The 24,677-nt window shown below is 46.4% G+C and overlaps 2 long non-coding RNA genes across 2 annotated transcripts; one reads left to right on the forward strand and one right to left on the reverse strand.

Moving 5' to 3' along the window:
• The first annotated feature begins 4,601 nt into the window (after positions 1–4,601).
• LOC141415050 (uncharacterized) lies at positions 4,602–12,577 on the forward strand. Its single transcript, XR_012440078.1, has 4 exons — positions 4,602–4,829; positions 5,172–5,291; positions 5,724–5,852; positions 12,287–12,577. It is a non-coding gene; the product is annotated as an uncharacterized lncRNA (long non-coding RNA).
• An 8,337-nt stretch (positions 12,578–20,914) lies between these two features.
• LOC141415051 (uncharacterized) lies at positions 20,915–24,325 on the reverse strand. The gene is made up of 2 exons (XR_012440079.1): positions 23,993–24,325; positions 20,915–21,484 (listed from the first exon to the last, which is right to left on the reverse strand). It is a non-coding gene; the product is annotated as an uncharacterized lncRNA (long non-coding RNA).
• Between the last annotated feature and the right edge of the window lie 352 nt (positions 24,326–24,677).

The raw sequence follows: 24,677 nt of genomic DNA on the forward strand, positions 1-24,677 counted from the left end.
ATGCAGTCAGCCCTCATAGCCACGGGTTCTGCATGCATGGACTCAGCAACCATGGAGTAAAAATATTTGTACAAATTTTTTTCAGAGAGTACCAAAATGCAAGACATGATTTGCCTCATGCTGAGTGCTACACTGAATGAGGTGACGTGGGCACACCCTGCTCTGGCCTCCCACCACCTCCCAGCTCTCCAGGATCTCTCTAAAACATGTGCTTTGAACATTGTTCATCCTTTTATTTCCCTTTCTCCTTTTATTTTATCGTTTTTGCATTTACTTATATGTGTATACATAGTTTGGGCCACCTCCCCCGCTTCCAGGCAGAACCTGCTCTACCCTCTTCTTCTCCGATTTTGTTGAAGAGAAAACATAGGAGATTATCAGAAAGGCATAGCGTTTTTGCCAGTTTGGGATAAAGTTAGCTATACAGAGAGATTCCTAGCATTGTTTCCATGCGCTTGTGTATTGCAACCCACACTGGCTCATTTTTCCCAGAACTCTTCACTGCTTCCTGGTCCCCTTCCCATAGTGGCCTCTGCCAGTTTAAGGTTACTTTATTTTCTCCTTTACAGTGAGTACATCAACCACATTCAAGTTTTAGGTTTCCTTCCCTTTCCCTATTTCTCCCATGCATGTTCTCCTCTTAGTGTGTGACCCATGTCCAATAATATTACTGCATTTGTTTTGGGTTTATAATCCATGTATGAGGGAGAACATGCGATTTTTGGTCTTCTGAGCTTGGATAACTTCACTTAAAATGATGTTCTCCAGTTCCATCCATTTACTTGCAAAAAATAAAATTTCATTCTCTATTGTGGCTGAATAAAGTTCCATTGTGTATAAATACCACATTTTCTCCATCCATTCATCAGTAGTGGGGCATCTTGGCTGTCTCCATAGCTTGGCTATTGTGAATAGTGCTGCATCTCTTTTGTGGATATGCAGTTAGGCCTATGATGGTTGTGTCTATCCTGAACATGTACAGGTTCTTTTCTTCTTATCATTGTTCCCTAAAAAGTATAGTGTGACAACTATTTACATAGTGCTCACATTGTGTCAGAGATTGTAAATAATCTAGAGGTTATTGGAAATACATGTGGGGGCTGTGCATCATTTACACGCTGACACCACAGCATTTTTTATTAGGAACTTGTGCATCTGTGGATTTTGGTATCTATCGGGTGTCCTGAACAAGTGCCCCCAAGGATACTGAGGGACAGCTGTCTATACTTCCCATTTGTGTCCTTCGAGAGGTATTAGAAATAATGACATTCTAGTACTATAAACATATTAACCTCCCCCCACCCCAGATCTTGATCTCTAAGTACCATTCTCTAGTAAAAGGAATTTGGGCTCCTTGGAGAGATACTGATTTTTAAGGTTGGTGCAGAGAAAACAAAAATGAGCTTGGAAGATTTGGTCATGCTAGAAAAATTATTCAAAATGTTGAGGACATTACAAAAGGACATAAGAGCCACATTGAAGGGGCTTCTGATGGTTAAATCTGAGATCATTTAAGAAACAAAAAAATACTGTAATAGATTATAACTCATAGAAGCTGAGGATATAGCTTAATGGTACAGTACCTACTCAGATTTTACCTCACAGAAAAAGATAAATACGCATTATTCCACACTGATATAAACAAGTTATTGAATAAATAAGTAAATAAGGAAAGAGAGAAAGCTCCTTTTTCCTTAGAAGTCCAGTCAATAACTATAGAAGGAATGACAGGAACAGAAAATCCGTGCTTGCCTAGCATCACAGTAATAATTCTTGCAGTCAAAATCATCTATGAATACTGGAGTTAGTGGATAAAAACAGGATTGGAAGGAGAATATTTACACAGTCTCAGTGTCTTATCACAAGACACTAATTACAAAGGGGAAACAGTAACTTTCCAGTGGCCCAATCTGGTGGGCACCACCTTATCCAAGGATCAAGTTAATGTCACCAAGAACAGATGCAGCAGCCTGCTGAGAAGGACGCAATGTCTCCCCTGTGGTGTTCTCGCCCCAAACATACAACCACAATCTAATCGTGAAAAACACCAGACATGCCCAAAGTAAGGAACATTATACAAAAGTGTCACAATCATGAGACAAAGAATGAGGAAAGTGTCCCAGATCAGAGAAGACTAAGTTGATAGGACATGTGTGATCCTCGATTGGGCCTGCAACAGGAAAAGAACACTAATGTGACAATCGACAAACTCTGAATAATGTCTGGAGATAAGTTAACAGTATCATATCAGTGTTCAGAGTCTGGCTTTGCTAATTGTGCTGTGGTTGTATGAAATATTGACATTTGAGAAAATATGGCACACATGTTGGGCAAACACTGTAAACTGAGCTACATTCCCAGCCCAGTCATTTGCAATGTTTTTATTGTTTACTTTTTTTTTTTGGCAGTACTGGGGTTTGAACTCAGGGCCTCGTGCTTGTTAGGCAGGGGCTCTAACACTTGAGCCACACCGCTAGCATATTTGCAATGGTTTTAAAGTTTGAAATTATTTCTAAATGAAAAATTAAAAATTGGCACACGTGCACACACACACATGCACACACACACGCAGGCACGCATACTTAAAAAAAAGGGATTATGAAGTTTGTCAGGTATGGACCCCCTGGGCCAGTGCTCAAAGCTTCTGGTCTTCAGCCTGTTCATATAGCAAAAGGGAACTTCTGTGTGACTTCTACTGTTATCACACAACACCAAAGTAGAGCCAAGGCAAGTATTTGGGCAAACATTGAGCAACACTCAGAGTAAATGTTCATAGGAGGGTTGAGCTGAAATGTAGACACACCTTGGATGGACTGAGCCCTCTGTTCCAGTTCTGGAATGTTCTGCTCACAGTTTCTGGCTTATGTTCCTACCTTTCACAGAGATCCCCCACAAGGTCCTGAGGATCACAGGACTTACCATTTCCTGCTTTCACAACACTGGCCCTTGAAGGAGGCACTTACAGGGCTTGAGGAAGCAGTTCCTATCTTTTGAGTGCTTGGAATAAAAATGGCAATGACCAGGCTAGCTAAGCCATTACAAGCCAGGCATTGTTGCTAACACTTTAATGCTAAAACCAATCCCAAAAGGAGACTGTCACTGTCTGCTTTTCAAACAGAGTGAGCGAATCACTTAGGGTCTCTTTCTTTTCCACACCCAGCTAGTTAAGTGGTGAAGCCAGGCTCTGTCCCCAGTCAGCTGCTCCCAGAGCCCATGTTCCAATGAGTGAGAGTCAGAACGCGGGCATTGGGCAGAGCTGAGGGATACTAAATGCAGGGACAGTGGTCAGCTCCTGGTCCCTTTTAAATTTGATATAAATCCTTCTCACTAAGTCCCTCTGGGAGGCCATTCTGGCCCCAGATCTCTGTTTCAGGGTTGCCGATGTCAACCCCCCCCATACCAGCTCTTCTATTGACAGTCATTTAGCCAATCATCGAACACTTTCTCCTGTTAGTATCGTGATTTGGGACATTTGGAGGCTTTAATTCATGAGGGTTCCTGATAGTACCTCAACCCTGATTCCTGGGGTGCCTGACATCCTTCCTGTTGTTGTGCTGATCCCCAGCCCCAGAGCTGAGCCCTGAGATGGAACAAGCACCCCTCTGGGCAAGTATAGTATGGAAATATAAACAGAAACAAAACCAAACAACAACCAACTTCCTGGGGTTTCCTCCTACCCTCTGCCCTCTGAGAAGTGTATGTGACAGGAGCAATGACTGGCCCAGTCCTGTCCTTACTGTGTGGCTTTGAACAAGGGCCAGACCTTTCTGTGCTTCAGTGAGCTCAGCTGAGAGTGAGAGGTGGGAGCTGATGATTTATTTCTGGGGTCTCTACTTCCAGCACCTTCATTTTATGGCACCGAGACCTGGTGACAAGGGCAGAAGGAAACCAGGCCCATTCCTGGAGGACTTGAAGGTGTTTGGTCTTTATTCTGGTGGAAGAGCTTGGCTGCAGTGCTAGGGAGGGATTGTCGCTGCTCTGTCTGTACACAATTAGGGTTGAATCAGAAGTGAATACGCCATGTGTTAAAATAAGAGCTGCCGTTTCTGAGAAGGGAAGTCCAGGAGCCGGCCAGGACGGGATTAGCTGTTGATAAGGGGCCCAACATTGTTCCAGCCCTCCCCTGAGGCCCACACTACATCCTAGAAGAGAAGCCAGGTCCCTTGGCTGGGACAGTTGGGGCAGGAGCTGGGAGCCGCCCTGGAAGGCTATCTGGGCTGTGGCCCAGAGGAGGCAGGACAGTGCAGTGGTTAGAAGCACAGCTTGACATCAGGACAGCTCTACTCCCAGCGCAGTGCCCTGGCTAGTCACTCAACTGACTAGGGCCAGACTTGGGTGGAGTGGAGACAGTGGATAGGACCCCTGAACATCTACCAGACAATCTGAAATGGCTATACAAGCCCCACAGTCCTGGCTAGGCCTCCACCCGTACAAGGTCAAGGCAGGAGCCAGGGAATAGGGAGGGGGAAACCTCTCCAGTTAGGCCTTTCAGTCTTGAAAAACAAAGGCTGACAGGAATGCAAGGAAACCACTGTTTACTCTGTGTTCACAAGTGTTCCACTCAAATGTGTCCTAAAACATTTCTAGGTAAGGATGAGGGGGTAGGTGTGCTGAAGAGGCCAGGTACAGAGATGGGAACCAGAGATGGGGGTGAGGACTCCAGGTTCTTGGGAAGTACTGTCGGGGGAACCAGGGCTGAGGAAGAGGCTGTCTCTCCTTCACTCCCTTGGATGGGGTGTGGGTGCCCGTCGCTCCATAGGTGCAAAGGAGCCAGAGGAGAATGGGCTCAAGGGATCTTGATGCAGCAGACTTCATCTCCAGCCAGGAAGGTGGCTATGGGGCAGCGGACATTGGGGACTCTCTCAGGGGTCAGATGGTGGCAAGTGACAGAAGTCTGTGAATGGTGCTTTAATGACGGGGGATTTAGGGAAGGATGGACAAACCCCAAGGGTAAGATTTTTCACTTAGCCCCAGAAGGACAAGAATGGGAATGACTCTTGGAAAAAAAAAGTCAGGACTCTGTTCTGGGCTCAGCCCCCTATCACCAGCCTATCTGGTTGTCTGTTTCTATGGATGTCTGCAGACCTGATCTCTTAGTGGTCACTGATGCTCCTGGCCTCAAATTATCTTTCCTTGTGTGGATATCTTAAGTCCTGTAATTTGTGTTCTAGGGACAGAACATGCATCCAGTTCTCCAAAGACACTGGGTTCCAGCCCTAGGTTCTAAGGAGAGAGTGTGGTTGGCCCAGACTGGCCGGGGAGTCATCTCTTCGTGCCATAGGCTTGTCCAGGTGAGCAGGCCACAGGAATACCAGAAGGGGGGGAGCCCTCTGCTTCCTTAGCAGCTGTGGGTGGGAGGAGTTCTTGCATCCCAAAGAAGTATGGGAACCTGGAGACTGTACAGAACCAGGAAGGGGGCAGGGCAAGGAAACTTCCTGAAGCTAGGGCTCAAGCAGAGTACAGTCCAGGAGAAAGCTGGGAGGGAAGGGGGATCCATATATCCATAACCATATATCCATAACCACATGCTGTACTATTTATTCACAGGAGGGGTGGTTTGGACTTTTATAAATTAGAATGTCCCTTGAAGATCATCTATAGTCTGATTGCCATCAATCAATATAGCAAAAAGTTCTGATTTCTGTAGAAGGGTATTTTTTGATCAAGATAACTGCAGAGAGAGAATTAGAGTAGTTTAAATAAGAGCAATTAATTTTTCACAGCCAGGAGAGAAATTTCCTGCCTAGAAAGAAACCATAAGGGAAAACTCTAGACGTGTGTCTGTATGAATCCGGACCTATCTTCAGACAATGGACTTTAGAATCTTTGCGGGAAGGACATAAATTCCCCAGGTAAGTTCTGTGTGTGTTCAAGGGGCAAACAATAGGCTTCCTCCCTCTCTCCATGACAGATGCGCAGTATGTGCAGATTGCTGCTAGAAGTCAACATGGCAGAGTTCGCTTTCTCTCTCAGCCTTGGTTCTGGTAACTTATGTCTAGGAGCCCTTGTGGGACAGAGGAGTTCTGCAACTACCGGCATTTTACTCAGACTCCACATACACAAGGAGCTCAGGAGGCAAAGATGGAAGTGATGCTCACAGACCTACAACTGGTTTGGTTTTCTGGAACTTTCTCAGTTTTAGCACTGATCATCCTGCATCCCAGGAAAGCCCTCAGGCCTAGGCAAACTGAGGTGCTTGCCATACTGCATGGCAGTTTACTGAGGTGGTACACTCATGGGGAAAGGTACTGTCTGAGGATCAGAAAAACTCAGGTGACCTATTTCAGCATCGACCCAGCTCCAGCCTCTCCCCCCGCCACCTCCCAGTGGCATCTCTCCCCAGGTTGTTCCAAGTCCTATGTCGTTTTTGGCACTGGGCTCTTCCCTGTCTTGGAAAATGCTAGCTTTTCTCACACCCACACTTGCACATTCACAAGGGAAAAAAAAGGCAGGTATTGTTCAAACTTATAACAGGTTATAGTCTAGGAAAAGGTGGTGTAAGTAAAAAAAAAAAGATAAAAACTGAATCAATTTTCCCACAGAAACAATACCATGATTAGAAATCCTGAGCAAGGGAAAGAGTTCTACAAAAAAAAAAAAAAAAAGTTCTGGCCTGTCCATGAATATTTTCTCTAATCTTCTTTAATTATTTCTCTTGAGTAGTATGTTGAGAAATAGACCCCAAATATAATTAACTGAAGATTAAATACTTTTCCTCTGGACTGTGTAAGATCTCCAAGCACATATACATCAAAGGAAAAGGTCAAATCAGCATTAGTCACATGAATGCTATTTTATTGGGTGAAAAGATCTTCTTAGTGAGACACTACTGAAGTTAGGGCTGTGGTTCTCAACTTGGCTACATGTTGGAATTATCTGGAGGAGTTGTCAATCCTACTGTTACCTGGGTCCCCCTCTACAGATGCTGATGAACTGACTGGGGCAGCAGAATTTTAAAAGTGAGTTGCCAGGGCAGAACACAGCCTCACTCACTCTGGGGAAATTTAGACATCCCTCTGAGCTGCCATCTTAGAAGCAGAACCTCTTACCCATATCAGCCCCCAGAGTACCATAGTCCTGGAAATCTATGAGCCAGAACCATCCAACTAAGTCACCCCTTAATTTATGACCTGTAGAAACAGACATAAAAGTTTCTTTTTTAAGCACTAATTTTTGGAGTTATGTGTTATATAACAATTGAACAGTGTGTAAATACACACTATGACCTTTCAGAGTCAACGATAACCAATTTGAGGACAAATTCTAACATACAGGGAGAAAAGACTCATGCAAGTAGTGAAGAAAATAACTCGAGTAAAGTTTGTGAATATTTTTTATGTTTAGGTACACAAGAAAGGAAATGTGATATAATTTCCAAGCTAATATATTGCTTAAATAAGGTCTAGGAATTATCAGTGTTGTTGACAGCACTCCTCTACCACATGTAAGATAAAATCTGTCTTCCTTCATTTGGATCTCTGTAATTAAGAATGGATGTCAATCATTTCAACCTTTACATACTCCAGAAAGAGAGGGCTGCCATGCAAATGAGGTACAAGTGTGCTCTAGAGATGTTCTAACTTCTGAAGAGAAAAACACTGACTTTGAACTTCCTAGAAGTACCATTTGAAGTCCTACCAGAATCAGAAAATATGCCTCTTTGAACTACCATTTGCCAGAGAGGAAAAATAAATGTTCAAGTTCACTGTCACTACAATGTGAAGGGGCCACTGGAGCCAAGCAGTGCACTTGGGAAACCTGTGTGTGGGGAACCTGGCATGTTCCCCAACACAGGCCTTCAGGTTCTGAAAGTTATCTGACTGAGGACATTCTACCAGCTTTTGCTCATATCTATTGACAAAGATAAAACACTATTTCTCAATAGAAATTCTGCCTTTCATTCAATACTAACCTTGATAGTCACATCATCTGTGTAATCAGATTAGTAGGAACCCTAGTAGGTGACCATTCTGTTCAGAGACCCAGCTCCCTGCTCCACATGTCCTCTCAGGGAGGCCTCCCCAGGCTTCCAGGGAGAGATTCCAGGGAGGCTTGGAACACAGGCTGATGAAGCTTGTGGTTGGGTTCTTGGGTCTTTAGCCTTCCTTGCTAGAGAAGGAAACAGCAGCTGGCTGCCTCCCCACTGGGAATGGCCACTTGCTCCTCAGCGCTGGTTACCCTGCTGCAGACTGGACTGTCCTAGGGTGTGCTGTCAGAGCCCAGGAAGGAGGACAGAGCCCAAGCAAGGCCTCCAACTCAAAGGCACTATGGGTTCTGAGGGGAGTGAGAAACCTTGAGAGGAGTCTGGGCTGTGGTAGCCTGGAAGGAGCCACCCTGCATTATGAGTCTGAGTTAGCAATCACACTTACCCCCATCCCATCTTACAACTGCCTAATGCCTTATGTGTATTGCATTCAGTTGTTCCTCCACTTAACAAATATTTATTAGGGTGTGATGGCTCACAGCTGTAATCCCAGCTACTTAAGAGGCAGTGATTGGGAGGATCATGGTTGGAGATCAGCCAGGACAAAGAGTTAGGGAGATCCCATCTCTACCAACAAGCCAGGCATGGTGGTTCACGTCTGTGGAACAGCTATGAGAGAGGTTACATAGGAGGCTCAAGGTCTGAGATCCCAGGCAAAAACCAGGAGACCCTACCTGGTCTAAAGCAAAAAAGGGCTGAGAGGCATGGTTCAAGTGGCAGAGCACATTCCTAGCTAGTGTGAGGCCCTGAGTTCAAACCTCAGAGGGCTCCACCCTGTAGACAGCAATGAATAGAGTGGGCTTGACTGGAAGGAGTGAGGAAGGCAGGACGGGAGACCAGGGAACAGGCAGGGGACAGGAGTGTGCAGGGTCTTTTAGGCCATGGAAAGGAGTGTAGATTTTCTTCCACGTATAACAAAAAGTGCTATGGGGTTTTAAGGAGCTAATGATGGGATCTGATTCACGTTCTGCAGGAGTTGCTGACTGCTCTGTGGGGGAGTATAGAAGTAGGAAGCTACTGCAGGAGTTTGGGAGCCTTGGACTGATAGCACCTTAGACAGAATGAGCAGATTGTGCTACAGTAACAAACAGCCTCCGGGCTCAGTGGATCAGCAGAGAGGCTCTGCTCCTCTAAATCATTCAGGTATCGAGGTGGCAGGGTCTCTTGACATGATTTCTACAATTGACATGGCAGAAGGAAGGGAAGTGTATCAACTCTTAAGCTTCCCCACCAGAAGCCAGGCACTGGTGGCTCACGTTGTAATTCTAGCTACTCAGGAGACAGAGATCAGGAAGGTTGAGGTTAGAAGCTAACCTGGGCAAATAGGTTGCCAGACTCTATCTCAGAAAAAATGCTCATCACAAAAAAGGGCTGGTGAAGTGGCTCAAGTGGTAGAGTGCCTGCCTAGCAAGCATGAGGCCCTGAGTTCAAACTCCTAGTACCACTAAAAAAAAAAAAATAGTATTCCCCACCAGCAGTGATAGGTGTTGTTTCTTCTCACATATTATTGGCCAAGTGAAGAGACATAGCTTACTGCAAATGGAGTGGGAAAACGCCATCCTCCCGTGTACTTAGTGGGAGAAAAGCTGGACCTCTGTAATGACCATCATAGGCTCGGAGAGTGAGGATGAAAGATGAATGAACTCGAGGTCATTCATCTTTCAAGGTTTTGGAAGCAAAGTGACAGCTCTAAGTAAGGGGTTGTCTGTAGAGAGCAGGAAGGAGAGGGAAGAGTCTGATTGCCTCCAGGGTTCATGACCATCTGCATGGCTGTGGTCCATTTGCTGGGAGAACACTGGTTGTAAATGAACTTAGGGATGGAATGAAAGCTATGGAGTTAGACATGCTCCAGTATGGAAACTGGATTTTGCAAGTCTGGAGTTCAATAGAGAAGTGTGGGTTAGAGAGACAAGTTGGGTGTTAACCGACATAGGCTGGAAGTGAATGGTTCGGGCTTTTAGATTTGAGTCAGGCTTTGCACCATGGTTCTCAGGCCTTCAGACAAGGGCTGAATTCCACCACTGGTTCTGCTGGTCCATACCTTACTAATAACACATGGTAGGACTTTTATTTATTTTTTTGATGGTACTGGGTTTAAACTCAGGGCCTCATGCTTGCTAGACAGGATCTCTACCACTTGAGCCACCCCTCTTGCCCTGATGGTAGAAATTGTTGGCCACCATAATTGTGGAACCAATTCCTGTAACAAATCCCTCAGATACCCATGTCCCATCAATTCTACTTCCCTGGTTAATATTTTCTCCCCAAACAGTTCTTTTTCTGTTTCCAGTTCGCATTTCCACACACAACACTGAAGACTCCTGTGACCTCATCCCTTACAAACACTGAAAAATGTTTCTGAATCCTTGCAGCTGCTCTAGAATTTCAGTGCAGCGAAGTGGAAAGGCTGAGATGAGGAAGCAGGCTGGCTTTGGTTGCAGTCTGGGCTTCAGCTGGTTGTTCCCTATCTCTAAGGTTGTTCTTCATATCTGCAGGTGAGAGGAGGACTGAATTCATTAAAGCCCTGTTAGTAGTAAAGAACAGAACTGCCTCTGGCTAGCTTAAGTGATCATGTGATTTATTAGAAGGGCCTTGGGAGGATTAGGATGTAGTTCAGTGGTAGAGCACTTGCCTAGCATGTGCAAGGCTCTGAATTCCCAGCACTACAAAACAAAACAAAACAAAACAAAAACGTATCACCAGGCAGGGCACAGTGGTTCATGTCTGTAATCCTAGCTACTTGGGAGGCAAAAATCAGGAGGATCTTGGTTCAATGCCAGCCTAGACAAGGAGTTGGTGAGACCCCATCTCACCAATAAAGCTGGGCATGGTAGTTCAAGCCTGTCATCCTTGCTATGTAAGAGGCTTAAATAAGAGGACTGCAATTTAGGCCAACCTGGGTGACCCTATTTGAAAAATAACTAAAGCAAAAAGGACTAGGGGGGCATGGTTCAAGTGGTAAATTGCTTGTGTGAGGCCCTGAGTTCAAACCTCAGTACCACTGAAAAAACAAAACAAAGCAACAAAAACCACATACACACAAATAATAAAATAAAAAAAAAACAAAGAAGGCCTTGGGTGGCTCATGGCTTCTGAGGCCAGGCCGGACCACCTTAACCTTGAGCAGGGAAGGAAAGGCCAGGTCCATAATGGTCGGCAGAGGATTCATGGACTTGCCTGGTTAGTTCAGAGTGGCACAAACTCTGTGGTTGAAGGACCAGGTCTTAAAACATTCCAAACATCATATTCTATGCTTTTGAAAATGCATTAAAGGTAAATTACTAGAAAGATGAACTGCAGAGACTTATACAGTACAAACCCCATATTTAACTATTGAGGTTAACAGACATAAGGTACTTTGTCAAACTACCATCAATGTTTTTAAGAGCTTTCTCAATTTCTGTGCTGACTTGGTTGAGGACGGATAATGCATGTGTTTCCCTGGCCTGAGACAATGCTTGGAGCGGCACGACTTGCCCTAGAGTGCTGCCTAAAGCAAGCTCACTGTCAAGGACCTTTAGTCTTTCCTTTCAGGTCAATATTCCATGTTCTTAAAAGGTGAATGTGATCGACTCAGTCTGTGTCATACGTCAGTGGGGATGGAACCCCTGAGGACATTCTTCACTTTGAGAAGATGTTGTGAGTTGTGGCATATTGTTCCCATGTTGTGACTATCATCTTTCCTATGTGGAACCTAGAAATCTACAGTCCCTGATCTCTCTGGCTATTCTCAGGGTTTAGGTCTATGGCCACTCATAGTTGAGCTTTTGATTCAAGCGAGCTATGGAACCAAGATGGGCTGGGGAGTGATCATGCTATCATGAGATACCAGGGGCACTGGGTTTCTGGAGTTGCCTGGAGGACCAGCTCCATACCAGGCCAGCTCAGCAGTGGGGTCCTAAGAGGTTTTTTAGAAGCTCACCTAAATGTTTTCCATTTTCCACCTCCCTGACTCCTGAGTGTTTTGATTTTTTTTTTTTTTTTGCAATACTGGGGATTAAACTCAAGGGAAGTACATATTAGAGCTATACACCCAGCCCTCTGATAATTCTTTCTTTCTTCCTTTTTTTTTTTTTTTTTTTTGTGGTACTGGGGCTTGAACTCAGGGCCCACACCTTGAGCCACTCCACCAGCCCGTTTTTGCAGTGGATTTTTTTTGAGATAGGGTGCCACAAACTATTTGCCCAGGCTGGCTTCAAACTGCAATTCTCCTGATCTCTGCCTCCTGAACAGTTAGGATTACAGGTGTGAGCCACCACATCAAGCCTCTGATAATTCTTAACGTACTCATTCCTCCATTAGGTGTATAGAATCTCGTAACCATGAAGCATGACTGTCACAGGCTCACATCCCTGCATGTTGGAGGATGGCCCCTGAGATGGAGGAGATGTGAACGGAGCATTCCTGGGAGCTGTCTAGAGTGATAATGACTATGCTGCTGGGATGTTGTGAAGGCTGAATTTTATGTACACATATAAAGCAACTGAGTACAGTTCCTGACTCACTATTGGTACTGAATAAATAGTTGCTGGTTTTCTGATGAGATGTTGGGCTTTATCCCTCAGGTATCTCTGATATTTTCCACCAGTCTAAGGAGAAGAACCCCAGACTGCTCACATTTGTAGTTGTGGATCTCAGATTTTCTATAGTATTAAAAAGAGTGTTACCTCCCCTTACTGGCATGGTACCTATTCTTCAAAAGCTTCTTCAGGTCAGGTTTTCAGAAATGTCTGTCTTTTGTAACCGTGCTTCCTTTCTGCCACAGCACCTGGTTAAATGTGTCAGGATGGTTCACACACTCACCATACTGTCCTGAGATTACTGGAAACTTTTCTTTTTCCCTCTGGACTGTCAGCATCTTGAGAGCAAAGCCAAGGCAGCACCAGGATTGTCCGACTGCCTCTGGTTTTGGTGTGTCTCTGCTGGGGTCTCTGCTTTCTCCCCTCCTGCACACTGGCTTTCTGGATGGGGATGGGGGTAGGGGTAGGTAAGAAGGACTGAATAGATGAAATGCTGGACAAAGGACAGACTGTCACCTCCCCCTCCTTCCTCTTTTTCTACTTCTCCTTCCCCCCTTCTTCTCTCTTCTCCCCTCCTTCACTCCCTTCTTATTCTTCCTCCTCTTCATCAGGGTCAGCAAAATGAAAATGAAACAAAACCATAACCCCTGAATCAGACAAACAGACAATAGAATTTTTTTGAAGGGCCTGCCTGGATTCTGTGCCCACTTGTGGATAAAATGCCTGTCCATGAGCTCTGGTGTCTGTGTATCCCAGACGTATGAGGCCAGATCTTCTTTGATGAAGAAGGAAGTTACACCAGAGGCCAGTGGCAGGTTGTAAAAGGAGCTAGCATCAAAGAATCTCCTCTAGATATTGGTATTATGACTTGTTTTTTTTTTTTGCAGTACTGGGGCTTCAACTCAGGGCCTACACCTTGAGCCACTCCACCAACCCTCCCCTTTGTGTGTATGTGTGTGTGTGTATTAGATATTTTCAAGATAGGGTCTTGTGAACTATTTGCCTGGGCTGGCTTTAAGCCACAGTCCTCCTGATCTCTGCCTCCTAAGTAGCTAGGATTACAGGTGTGAGCCACCAGCGCCTGGTGACTTGTTCTTTTGGACAGAAGGGTGTAAGGGATTGACAGGCAATGCTGTAGAGCACACCAGTCCAGGAAGCTGGCCCGGGTGGGAAGCACACACATGTTTGCCACAATGGAGGGGGTCACTGTGACTTGTATTCTTTCTTTTATTGAGAATGTGAGGTATTAAGGGAAATAACTTGGTGGGAGAGTGAGGGAAATTTAAAAAAGCATCTGTTGGTTGGGTGAGGTGACTCATACCTGTAATCCTAGCTACTTTGGAGGCAGAGATCAGGAGGATCACAGTTTGAGGCCAGGCTGGGCAAAAAGTTCACAAGAGCCCATCTCAACCAATGGTTGGGCATGGTGGAGCCCGCGTCCCATACCAGCTACATGGGAAGCACAGATAGGAAGATCATGATCCAGGCTGGCCCAGGCATAAAGAGAGACCTGATCTCAAACAAAACAAAACAAAACAGAACAACAAAAAAACCCACCAATGCAAAAAGGACTGGTGGAGTGGCTCAAGTGGTACAGCACCTGCCTAGCAAGCATGAGCCTGAGTTCAACACCCAGTACCACAAACCACAAAAAGAAAGAAAGGAAGAAAGGAAGGAGGGAGGGAGGGAGGGAGAGAGAGAGAGAGAGAGAGAGAAGAAAGAAAGAAAGAACCTGTTGTAATCCCAACAAATGACAAGGAAATTGACCTCTAGTTAAACATGAAGGAAGAAAATATTCCCTTGAGCACCTCAGAAAACCTGCTCAAAGGAAAGGACAGGAAGTTTCAAGGCACAGCAGACATGAAGAGAAAATATGCAGAGATAATCCAGACGCTAGCAAATTTGGAAGACGGGATGTTGATGGATGACACAAACACCCAGTGATGGAGAATATAAGACCTCACCTGAGCAGCAAGCTGGAGGGCCACTGTGTGAGGACCATTAGCCAAAGCTCCTGGGAGAAGGAGACTGAGTGAAATCTGCCTTCAGCCTCCTTGGGAGGTCCCGAGAGAATATTTGAAAAAGTCACTGGACAAAGTCACAGAGTGAACTTGGAAGTTTGGGGCCCACCACAGAGGGAGGGGGATTTGACTGGACTGTCCTTGGCCAGAGTGGATTTCTAGCAGAACGCAGTCAGAATGCAGTCACTTACCATGGCCTGCCTCCAGCTCCCAGGTCAAAGCAGGACGCGAGGCTTCCTTAGGGTGAACAGAGTCCTGGGGGCAGAGCATGGACTTAGGCGCTCAGAGAAGACCAGCCAAGCCTGGATAAGAAGCTGAACCTGGCCAGGTGCTGGTGGCTCATGCCTTTAATCCAAGCTACTTGGGAGGCAGAGATCAGGAGGATCACAGTTCAAGGCTAGCCTGGGCAAATAGTTTACCAGACCCTATCTGAAAAATACCCAATACAAAAAAACAGGGCTGGAGGAGCAGCTCAAGTGGTAGAGCACCTGCCTACCAAGTGTGAGGCCCTGAGTTCAAACCCCAGTACAAGAAGGAGGAGGAGAAGGAGGAGGAGGAGAAGGAGAAGGAGAAGAGGACAAACCTGGGCCATACCCTAGGTTCCATTCTGTGCTCAGGTGAAACAGGTGTAGACAGTGGGCGTCATGGGGTCAGCCAGACTTCACCATGCCTGTCTCCAATAGGATAGACTATTCTTCATAGCAAGTGCCTTCTTGAACTCCGCCTTCATCACCGTGCAGGTTACCCTGCTAGGCTTCCTTCCTGCCTTCCAGCTCCTGTTTCTCCTGGCTCCTTTCTGGACTTTGTCTCTTGTTTTGATAGAATGCACCTTTCAGTAGCTTCTGGAGAGAGGGTGAATGCTAGGTAAGATTTGGAGGAGCTTGCTTATCTGAAAATGTCTTTGTTCTCCCTGCTTGATTGACAGTTGGCTGGGTTTGTAAATCTAGATTGGAAACAATTTTCCTTGTAAAATGGCTTCATTGTCTTCTTGCTCAGGGTTGTGATTGAGCCATCAGAAGCCATTCTGATGTGATCTTTTTTTCACGTCCAATTTTTCCTCTGAAGCTTGCTAAATCTCCCTTGTTCTCCTGTTCTGAATCCCACAACAATGTGCTTTGGGCCAAGTCCATTTTTACCCACTTCTCTGGGCACACACAAGCCCTTTCAGTCTGCAGACCTTCACCTTTCAGCTCTGAGCCATGTTAGTTGTCTCTTTATTGGTTCCTTCCCTTTTTTTCTCTGATCTCTCTGGAATGCAGAAAAGATGATTTGGATGTTAGACTTCCTGTTCTTCTTTATCTGGTTTTCCACCTTTTTGTCTTTCCCTACTTTCAGGGAAATTTCCTTAATTTTATCTTCCATACTTCCCATTAAGTTTTCATTGGTGCTATCATCATTATTAGTTTGATTTTTTTTTTTTGAGACAGAGTCTCTCTATGCAGCCCAGTCTGGACTCAGACTTCCTCTCTCTCTCTCTCTCTCTCTCTCGCTCTGTTTCTCTCTCTCTCTCTCTGATGGTTCTGGAGTTTGAACTCAGGGCTTCACTTGCACTTGCCAGGCAAGCACTCTATCACTTGAACCATGCTTCCAGGCCTTTTTGCTTTTAGGTTGTTTTTCAGATAGAGTCTCAAGTTTTTGGCTGGGTGGTCTGAGACTGTGAGCCTCCTACCTGTATCTCCCATGTAGCAGAGATTATAGACATACACACCTATGCCTGGCTTGCTTGTTGAGATAGGGTCTGGATAGCTTTTTGCCAGGGCTGGCCACGAACCATTGCCTCAAACTCTTGATTCTCTTGCCCAAGTGTGGCCACTGTTACTATTATTATTTTCACTTTAAAAGCTTTTTAAAGTCCCCCCATGGGTCTTTTCTTTTTTTTTAAGTATCTTGTTGTCATTTGATGACATGGTAGCTTTTCTCGTATCTTCTCTGAAGATATTAAATTAATACTTTTCACATTAGTCTAGTCCTCCCTCTCTCACACACACACTGTCTGTTCTGGGGTTTTGTGCTGTTTGTTTGCATCTCTGATGGCAATGTGACAGACATTCTGCAGGTGTTTCATAGCCCTCTGCAGTCCACTCACAACCAGGGGAACCAAAACTCTGAGCACAAGGATGCTGCTTGTCAGCCTGAAGTCTGGGACAGGGTGATGCTGGGCCAGTTAGTGCAGGAATGCTGATGTCAGGGCTTTGGGTCTTTCCTCTTGGTTTCCTCAGAGATGTTTTCTATTCTCCTGCTGGGAGGTGAAGGTCAGGTTGCTGTTATCTGGGAGCCCAGAAGGGAAGCTCAACGGTTGACCTTCAGGAAAGGGCTTGTTGTCTTGGGTACTCACACCCTCACGTGAGCCTGCTGATCTCCAGCCCCCAAGACCCCCATTTTCCCCTTTTCAAGAAAGGTCTTCTTTCAGACTTTGGGGGTGGAGTGGGAAACTGGTGTTGCAGAGGAGGGTCTGGGGTGTTGGCAGCCTCCACACAGCTTTCCCCTCAGGCTCTCAGCCCAAGCTCCCCTGGCCTCCACCCGAGGCTCCAGGGGCTACCACTTCCTGATCTCCCGAGAACTCTAAGTCCGAGAACTCTAAGTCCCAGTCTCGATACTTCTTGGCTTCTCCGCCTCCAGTGTCACCGCTTCTTGGTCTCTGTTCAATCTATCCCCACTGGTGCAACTGTCTGCTCTCAAAGTCTAGTGGCATTTGGCCCTCTCATGATTTTCCATCATTTTGTTATATATCAAGTTCAAATCTCCATACATACACATATAGATCTGCTATAATGTCAGTGGGAGTTGAGAAGGGAGGAAAGTGGGGACTCACCCTGACATCTTCCTAATCGTCTCTTCGGTTATCACCCTGTATATAGGAATAGACAGCCAAAGAGCCACAAAGGACCCAAGAAGCCTCTATATGAAAGTGAGAGAAAGCCAGGCCGAATGAAAGGGAAGGACAAACTCACGGGAAATAAAGACGACACAGGGAGTAGAGGAAAACGTAAAATAGGCATAGTGGTCACCATCACAGTGCATTCATAGGAAAGTCAGCCCCCCAACTCCCTGTGTACTAGGTAGGAATTGAACTCAGGGCTGCACGCTTGCTAGGCTGGTGCTCTACCACTTGAGTCACAATACTACTCCTGTGGTAGTTTTCTTTTCTTTTCCTTTTTTAGTGCTGAGAATGGAACCCAGGGCTTTCCCTGTCCTCTACAGGTGCTCTATCATTGTGATGTGTAGTCCCCAGCCCTACTTTATAATCAGAATTCAGGAGGGGTTTGGTTTTTGTTTCTGATGCTTATTCTGTTTCATCTAATAATTCATTTTCTGGAGGAAAATATCCTAAAGAAATATCAGAACTGGTAAGAAAAATAATCTAGAGGAATTTTAGACATAGTGTTATTTTAGAGCCACAGAAAGACTGGAGACAAGCAATTTGAGGTTAGGTAAAAGGATTACATTACACTTAAGTTAGAATATTCAATACAATGTATGTAGTAGAATATTATCCATAGAAAGCAGATAGAGACACAGTTAGTGTGATCTCCGTGTTTAAAAGAAGTAGATACAGATTTAGATAATATTTAGAAAAAATGAAATACTGTAAATAGTTGTCCTGACACTGGTCACTGGGGTCCCTCTCTGAGCATGGTTTCCGGGCAGGCTGAGATGGGGTCTCGGCCCTCCATCTGTTCCCAGGATCCGGGGGCTGTTGACTACACCTGCTAAATAAGTGGACCTAGTATAGTTGGCTTTGACCTTCTATGTACTTTCCTGGATACTCTAAAATCTCTACGATCAACGTGTACTTTTATAACCACAAGCAATTTAAACAATTTTAACAAGGAAAAGTGTGAACAGGAGGGGAGGTGGTACAGAAAAATGGGTCCTTCTTTTCTGAATGGACTTCATTCTCCTTCTCCAGGTGGCAGGGGCAACGAGTGACATGAGCCAACTCCTTCCTCTGAACACCTCACCCTCCATCTCCCCAAACTGGCCAAGGTTTGGGCTTCCAGACCACCCAAGGCACAAAGCCCCAGCACCTGGCCTGTTGTCCTGGGGTGGGGTCCTGGCTGGGTGGCAGTTCTATCCTGCTTCTCTGGGTCAGGCACTGGCATCCATTTGTCATCAGGTTTTGCTGTGCTCTAGGCCTCTGTGGACCTCATAATTACCTCCTGGGGGGAGATTCATTGCCAGCACTGCGCAGGGTGGGATGGGGAGAGCAAGTCATGGAGAAGGAGAGCTCTTGTCACGCATTCTCACCACCACTTGTCCATGCAGGAAAGGATACAGTTCTGTACCACCTTCCCTCCTGTTCATACCTTTCCTCATTAAAAGATTTTAAATTGTTTGTGATTGTGAAAGCACACATTTATTATAGAAATTTTAGAATATACAACAAAGTATGCAGGAGGTCAAGCCCACCTACACTACACTCACTCATTCAGCAGGTGTAGTCTTCAGCCCCCAGATCATGGGGAGACAATGGAGGATAGAGACCCCATTTCAGCCCTCCCAGACTACACTCAGCAGCAGAGAGAGAGGAGGAGTAGGAAGCAAGAGATCTTCTTTGTTACAATAGCAATGGCTCTGCTTTGGGCCTTTACCATGGGCCAGGTCTTTACTATTTGCTAAATGATTTTCATGTTTTATCACCTTTAATCCACATAAAAGCTATGTGAAATAAGATCCATATTTATCAGTCCAATTTACAGATGAGAAAATGGAAGTTTGGAAAGGTGGAGGAGGTCACTGAAGGTCACACCATGAATTATGCTGCAAAACCGTGAACTGAAAAACACTGAAGGCCCTGCTCTTAGCTTTTCCTGATGCCCTGTGGCAGAGAGGCATTCCCAGGCAACACAGAGTGGAAATCTGTCCTTAGGCCTGCAGTTGAGGCCCTGGAAGACTGGGCTCAGCTGTGGCCACGAGGGGGCAGCAGAGGTATGCAGTGACGGCTGCCTGTCCCCAGCTGACTGCGTGCTCCAGGCAGTTGTCCTAATTCAAAACCTGAACCTCTGGTGGCCAAGAATAGCAGGGTCGGTAATTCACGTGGGTCTGTGCCTTCCCAGGGTTTCGAAAGCCCCTCACGTCATCCCTGTCATTTCATCTTGCTCACAGAGCACTTTCCACCTTCCTCAACCAGGCTTGATTTGGAAAGGACTCAGGCGCATGTGCTTCCTGCTGCTGGTATGTGAGAGGCTGGACTGGACCCCTGGGACACAGGGATGTATAAAAACAACCAGAAAACCCAGGTCTTTTCCCCAAAGGAGACTGGAACTTCAATAAAGAATCGGTGTAAAGTGTAATAACAGACAAACAATTGAGATGCAGTAACTGCATATAAGCTGAGGTAGAAAAAGAGGCTGAGAATTCAGGTCTAGGAAGATATCAGGTAAGGGCCTCAGGATGAAAAATATTACAGGCTGAGAGCCCTTTGAATGTTCTAGACCTCGTGAGGTTTGCCTCTTTGAGCTCTGGGGCAGGGTGTAGGTTAGGACAGCTGAAGTAGGCCCAAGGGGGACCTCTGGAAGATGATGAGAGATGGTGGAAGAAGGGGCAGGGGTTAGGGGGTTTTTAATGGGTCCAGTGTCAAGGTCTGGAGACTCAGAGTAACAAGTGGGGAGTGGGTCAGCCTTGCCTACTCCTTCAGAGTGCAGCCCACAACAGCCACAGTCCTTCATCCTCGAGTGGCCAGAGAGTTCGGCCCAACCTGGATGCTTCCTTCTCCAAAGACAAGAACTGAGGCTCTAAGGGTAATCCCACCTGGATTATCCTAGTGGGATTTCCAACTAGGATAGTTGGGGTAGGATTACCTACCCCACAGGTCTGAAAAGCACATGGCTGAGTGAAGTAACTCCTTGAACAACCTGAACTTATTCTTGGTTAAAAACCTGTGTGGTTTTGGAAATTGTGTCCTTCCCCAAGATTAGCCCAGACTTGCCCCTTGTAGCCCAGCAGCCTTCGGGTGTGCCCACCCCTATGGCATCATGGACACAGGTGTGCCACAAGGCAGCCAGGAGGCTGTCTGTGTCACACAGGACAGCCCTGCTTTGCCAATCTTAATTTTAGTGCTAGGCCACTTCCCTCCGGAGAGGCTGTTCCCAGAGGGTGGTGTGAGTAGTTCCCTAACTTCATCCTGCAGCATGGCAGGGGCAAGGGATTGGGGAGGACAATGGCCTCAGGCTCACAATGCCATGGACCCACTACAAGCAAAACTTTTTTTTGGACTCTCATTCTTTTTCTTAAAAATCCACATATATTTGGCTTTCTACATTTTTAGTGTCCTGGCAAGCTTTAGCAAAAAAACAATCTCTGAACTAACTTACCTTTCTATATAGAGTGAGTTAAATGTCTGGTTTATTTTTGCAGTTTTAAGATGCTGTCAATTATAAGAAGAATCCTGGATTTAATGACATTTAATTAATTTTTTTAGAGGAGCAAGAAACACAATCATCATATTAAACAATCACATCAATGCATTCAGATTTTAGAAATATGAAAAAAAAATGCATGTCCTAGAAGGGAGAAAATTCTTGTTGGTAATTTCCATCCTCTAAAAAACTTCAGAGCAAAACTGGCTGTTCTGAAAGATGTGTGATGTTTGTCCTTGACTTTGTGTCACCCTCACACTGCCGTGGGGGACATGAGGTGAAAATCATGCTTGTTATGAGTTTGCCCCAGGTTTTTCCAGAGAGAATTCTTTCTGGTCATCCAAATATTTAGGGGCACCAGTTCCAGTTAATGGAAACATTCTGGTTAAGTAAGTCCACTGTCAATTCACTTGAAAATTCGAACATTCGGAATGAGGAGTCTTCCTAAAGCATAACCTCATCAGAAAGGGCATTTATTATGTGGACCTGTTTCTCTCCCTTTGTGCTCTTGTCCCCAGGGCAATAATGCATTTTCCCTCTTGAGGTTGATGACTTCACAGAGTTCCTCCAGGCTTTTGTCATGGACCTCAGCTTTCAGAACTGGAAATGAGAGAAGTGAGAATTGAGACTGAAGGAGAAGCTGCTTCATGGGTGTGCTAAATTTTCTTTCTAAACCCTTTGTCACCTGTCACCTCATTTGTTCCTTAGAACAACACTGTGAATATTATAGCCATAGATCTTCTCACAGGACTAAGGAAGAAATTTCAGCTTTAACTGATTAAGTACCTTGCCTGGCACCATGTGGCTGAGGGGGGCTCCCTGTCTCAGTCCCCAGGCCTCTTTCTTCCTCAACTTTCTGGGTATGGGAACCATCTGAAAGTATTTTTGGAATCGTTTGCCTGTTCCAATAAGACCAGACTGGTTTTAATTTTTTTCTATCCCCCTCATCCCTCCAAACATACACAGAAAACTAACCCCAAATAACTCCAAGACATTGAAGAGACTCCCTGTGGGTTCAGGGTGTCTATGATAAAGGTCTATTTAAATGTATTCCTTTAATAACCATCTGCTTGAACCCAACTGTGTGCTCAGGGTAGGCTTGGTATCCTCATGCCTGTCTGTAAACGCCCCAAGGGCAGACACCCATGGAGGGCAAGGCTGCCCTTGAGGCCTTGCTGGGAGTGGGGCTGATGGACAGGTCGCTGTGAGGCCATCTGCTAACACAGCAGTGGGCAATCGGTGCAAGCATATTGCTGTTGGAGCTCCAAGGAGGGCTCTGATGAATCTGCCAGTGAGGAGAGAGGCAGAATGTGGAGCCAGCGTGGGGCATGTTTCATGGAGCAGGTGACATTTGAGCTGCCCCCTGAAGGTTGAAAGGAATTCATCAGGTGGGTAAGAAGGCAGCATTACTGGTAGAGCAAAACTCAAAGACTTGGAAGTCACAGCACATAGAGGGTGGTATGGGGTATAAAAGTTTGTGTGTATATGTAAAAGACAGAGAAAGAGAGGGAGAGAAGGGGAGAGAGAGAGAGAGAAAGAGAGAGAGAGCCTGGGCTCTGCAGGCCTGTCCCTGCCCCCTCTGGCTCAGAGTTCCTGCACTTCACCCACAAGTGCTTCCCTGTTCCCTCAGCAACTCCCCACTTTGAATTTGTTCTTTGACAAGAAGCTGCCTTTGAATTTATTCTTCCTAAGCCTGCCTTAAACTTGGTCTCCAAGAGGATCGACATTTGATCCATCCCATGGCTGGCCAGGAGCACAGTGCTTGGAGCAGCTGCAAGGGTGGCATTGACTCCAGATGGAAAGCGTTTGGAGAATTCTGATGTGACATCACACATCATGACACTGCTCAGGCAGTAAGAGATCTGGGAACAGCCTGGTGGAGCTATCCCCGGCCTGGCTTCTTGTCAAGAGCCAGCTCAGATCAAGGAGTTTGGCTTGCTAAACTGGACAGCAACTAGGGGGTGGCCCAGGAAGAGGCTTTCTGGGTGTTCAGACCTGCTCTGGAACAATCTGGAGGCAAATGGGTGTCCTTCATCTGTTCCCAATGACTTGAGCCCAGTAGAAGTCCTGCATTCAAATCACTGGTTGGGAATGAGGCCCAGTGGGGTGTGGCCACTCTAGGCTCCTCTACCTACCCTGGGGCTTTTATATCTCTCTTCTCACAGCCAGGCCTCTGCTCCCAAAGGGGCACTGGTGCTCTGCCTCCCAGGCCTGCTAAGTCCTATTGAGCCAGGTGAAGTGCTGGGGCTGCCCCGGCCACAGGCTGCAGGATGAAAGGGGAGCCTTGCCACAGCTGACATTGGCACCCTGGGCCCTGGCCCAGGGCTTGCCTTCAAGGTACCATCTGTCGCTGATCAGGGACAGAAGGCTGGCACAGGGGCTAGAAGGGCAGGGCTGGAGGGGAAGTCACAAGGGCTTGCCCAGTGTTTTTCGTAGGGACTCCTAGAGTGAGAACACTCTTTGCCTTCTCTTTCACTGCCATCTTTGCCCAATTTTGTAGGAAGGGGTCAGCTCTCAGCTCAGACTGGCTTCAGCTGCCCGACCTCCAAGAGCACCCTCTTCTGTGGAAGCTGGAGGGCACAGCCAGATGGTCTCCAGCCTAAGGCAGCAGCCAGTTCCACGCATCTCCCAAGTCATCACAGAATCATGAGACAGGAGTCAGGCACTGGGCATCAGACCACAGGGCAGGCTCTCTGGGATTGATGCCCTGGCTGACTTTCTGTCCCCTCCCCAGGAGCAGACCATCTTCAGTGCACAGAGTTGAACATGGTAGGGGACTCCCCTGGGTGGGGACATATCCCTAGCTGGGCAGGGGCCAAAGGACAGGGACACAGCTACAGAGCCTGGGGATTAGGAGAGCAACCCGGTCAGTAGACCACGGTCAGTAGACTATGCTGCTTTAGAAATTGGAGCTAAAAGAAGGGGGAGAGAGGGGATTTGAGAATTAGAAGGACAAAGGGTAAGAGGAAAGAGGAGAGAGAAGAAAGAGGGCAAAATCAAAGGGGAAGGAATAAGAAAGAAAGAGAGGAGAGGTGAGAGAAAGGGTTGGGGTATAGTTAACACAGACCCCCAAATAACAGTGGCTCAAATATGGTAAGCTTCACTTACATAACAGCCATAGATAGGAGGTCTTGGTCTAGCGTGGAACCCAGGCTCCTTCTCTTTTGGGTTTCCGGAATGTTACTCTCACCTCTGTGATCCAAAATGCCTGCCCCTAAACACAATAGTGTTTCGAGCAACGGGGTGGAGGAAAGGTGGAGGGGGAACCGCACAGTCCTGACTTTAGGAGTGGGAGTTGATCCCCCACTTCCCTTGTCATCTCTCTGGCCAGAATATTTTCTCTACAGCTGCAAGAAGATGGGGAAATGTAGTCTTTGTTCTGAGCATTCCCATGGAATAAAAATCTCAGTGAGGGAAAGGCGACAGCCAGGACAGCGAAGAGCGAGGGAAGCCTTTAGAAGGAGAGGGGCGGGGACAGGAAGGGAAGTGGGGAAAGACTGTCAGCAGCAGACTTGCCAGACCTGCCTCCCAGCATTCCCTAGTACTTCATAGAGTAAATGGCTCTAGGGGTCTGTGATGTCCTTGGGGACAGGAGCCTGTCCCCTTGACCGGATCGATGAACCTGCTCCCGAGACCTGGATGTGGGCTGTGGACTCCATGCGAGGTCTACCTCTAACACAAGGACAGAAAACAAAGTGCCGGGTTTTGCTTTCTACTAAGGCAAGAACAGGCTCCAGAGTGTGCCTGATGGTTGTAAGGAAGGATGGGATTAGCCATATTGAGTCATACCCTT

The sequence above is a fragment of the Castor canadensis genome, chromosome 12 (assembly GCF_047511655.1).
Source record: "Castor canadensis chromosome 12, mCasCan1.hap1v2, whole genome shotgun sequence".
Classification (NCBI taxonomy): Eukaryota; Metazoa; Chordata; class Mammalia; order Rodentia; family Castoridae; genus Castor; species Castor canadensis.